The sequence below is a fragment of the Calidris pugnax genome, unplaced genomic scaffold (genome assembly GCF_001431845.1).
Source record: "Calidris pugnax isolate Ruff unplaced genomic scaffold, ASM143184v1 scaffold61, whole genome shotgun sequence".
NCBI classification, from domain to species: domain Eukaryota; kingdom Metazoa; phylum Chordata; class Aves; order Charadriiformes; family Scolopacidae; genus Calidris; species Calidris pugnax.
The window spans coordinates 1,209,077-1,211,955 of NW_015090945.1; the positions used below are offsets into that span (position 1 = coordinate 1,209,077).

General features: G+C 41.9%; 1 long non-coding RNA gene across 1 annotated transcript; it reads left to right on the top strand.

Annotated features, from left to right (window-relative positions):
* LOC106893723 lies at nt 1-2,454 on the top strand. Its single transcript, XR_001413157.1, has 2 exons — nt 1-948; nt 2,229-2,454. It is a non-coding gene; the product is annotated as an uncharacterized LOC106893723 (long non-coding RNA).
* Nucleotides 2,455-2,879: the final 425 nt, after the last annotated feature.

Consider the following 2,879-nt stretch of genomic DNA (forward strand, 5'->3'; position numbering starts at 1 on the left):
TCAAAGCCGGGCAGCCATAGTGCTTAGAGACATGGGTTAGTGATGGGTTTGGTCAGTGTTGGGTTGATGGTTGGACTCGATGATCTGAAAGGTCCCTTCCAACCCAGGAATTCTATGATTCTCTCACAAGCTCTACCTACTCATGGCTACTAACAAGGAACCTAGAGGTGGAGACCAAGAAGCTTCTCTTTTTTTGGGGGGAGGGAGGCACCTCAGCGTAAGATTTGCTCCGTGTATATCCCATTGAAAATGTGCTGTATTTGAACTGACTCGAAGAAAATACTCTCAGCCAGTGGTTAAAATTAACAGTCAGTGTTTATGTGAGGTGGGGAAGTGAAAGGAGGTCTCTTGGAGAGTGGTGTTTAGGGCTTGTGCCTTTAAAAAACCTTACCTCATGACTTCTGGCACTGTAAAGAAAGCACCTGTAGCTGAAGAAAAATAGGATTAGATCTCTCTGTGTGATTGGACTCTGGGTAGTTCCGCGCTCTGAGTGTGCAGAAAATGGATTTAAATGTTTTTTAGCCCAGGGAGAGGTTTGTCGTATATCGATGGAATATTGACAGATACTTGTTTTCAAATCATTAAGAGCCGAAAAATATTTTGAAGCTTAAAAATTACTGAATTTAAAAAAAAAAGGGTGAAATTCAAATTAATCCTTTTGCATTAGCAGCGTCCTTTGTAATAAGTAAATCTGATGCTTGCTACTCATACTGCAAATAAAGAAAAAAGCAATTATAACACTTTTACTAAAGTTTCCTATCTTCTAGCTGCAAAAAAAATCATTTAAAAGTCCAGATGTTTTCCGAGACTAATATTTCAATTTCCTGTGATAGGATGCCACTATAGGTCATACTAAAACATAAATGTTTTTAACTGTTGCTTTTCTGCTTGTTGAAACTGCTCTCCATGTACTTGCTGAATAATTGAAAAGCAAATCATCCCATCCAGGTATTTTCATAAGGGTGAAATTCAAATGAATCCTTTTGCATTTGCAGTGTCCTTTGTAATAAGTAAAGCTGATGCTTGCTGCTCATACTGCAAATAAAGAAAAAAACAATTATAGCACTTTTACTAAAGTTTCCTATATTCTAGCTGCAAAAAATTTATTTAAAAGTCCAGATGTTTTCTGAGACTAATATTTCAATTTTCTGTCATAGGATGACACTATAGGTCATACTAAAACATAAATGTTTTTAACTGTTGTTTTTCTGCTTGTTGAAACTGCTCTCCATGAATAATTAAAAAGCAAATCATCCCATCCAGGTATTTTCGGGACAAATCTTTGGTGTTGGCACAGCTGTAACTATAAAAGTCTGATCTGGCTCCATTATCGCTCCGTAGGTAACAATATTAAAAAAAATACAATCATTTCCATAAATGAGATTGAAGAAGTGAGGCCAGTAAGGAGCGATTCCCATCACCTGGTTGTTCTGCTTGTCCTTATTGAAATGATGTTTTGCACCTAATTAAAAATAATCTTTCCGTTCTTTCCGTGTCCGATGCATTCACTCTCTTCTGGACCTGGACAGGCTGGAGAGGTGGGCCCAGGTGAACCTCATGAGGTTCAACAAGAGCAAATGAAAGGTTCTGCACCTGGGCCGGAACAATCCTCACCACCAGTACAGACCAGGGGGTGAGGTATTGGAAAGCAGCCCTGAGGAAAGGGACTTGGGGGTGCTGGTGGATGAGAAGCTGGACATGAGCAGGCAGTGGGCAGCTGCAGCCCAGAAGGCCAATCCCATCCTGGGCTGCATCAAAAGAAGTGTTGCCAGCAGGTCCAGAGAGGGGATTCTGCCACTTTACTCTGCTCTGGTGAGACCTCACCTGGAGTATTGTGTGCAGGTCTGCAGCCCTCAGTATAAGAAGGACATGGACCTGATGGAGAGGGTCCAGAGGAGGGCCACAAGGATGAAAAGGGTGAAATTCAAATTAATCCTTTTGCATTAGCAGCGTCCTTTGTAATAAGTAAATCTGATGCTTGCTACTCATACTGCAAATAAAGAAAAAAGCAATTATAACACTTTTACTAAAGTTTCCTATCTTCTAGCTGCAAAAAAAATCATTTAAAAGTCCAGATGTTTTCCGAGACTAATATTTCAATTTCCTGTGATAGGATGCCACTATAGGTCATACTAAAACATAAATGTTTTTAACTGTTGCTTTTCTGCTTGTTGAAACTGCTCTCCATGTACTTGCTGAATAATTGAAAAGCAAATCATCCCATCCAGGTATTTTCAGGACAAATCTTTGCTGTTGGCACAGCTGTAACTATAAAAGTCTGATCTGGCCCCATTATCACTCCGTAGGTAACAATATTAAAAAAAATACAATCATTTCCATAAATGAAATTGAAGAAGTGAGGCCAGTAAGGAGCGATTCCCATCACCTGGTTGTTCTGCTTGTCCTTATTGAAATGATGTTTTGCACCTAATTAAAAATAATCTTTCCGTTCTTTCCGTGTCTGATGCGTTCACTCTCTTCTGGACCTGGACAGGCTGGAGAGGTGGGCCCAGGTGAACCTCATGAGGTTCAACAAGAGCAAATGCAAGGTTCTGCACCTGGGCCGGAACAATCCTCACCACCAATACAAACTGGGGGGTGAGAGATTGGAAAGCAGCCCTGAGGAAAGGGACTTCGGGGTGCTGGTGGAGGAGAAGCTGATGGAGCACCTCTGCTACGAGGACAGGCTGAGGGAGCTGGGGTTGTTCAGCCTGGAGAAGAGGAGGCTCCGGGGAGACCTAATAGCAGCCTTCCAGTACCTGAAGGGAGCCTACAGGAAGGCTGGGGAGAGCCTGATTAGAAAGGCCTGTAGTGACAGGACGAGGGGAAATGGCTTCAAGCTGGAGGGGAACAGATTTAGATTGGAGATCAGGAGAGGG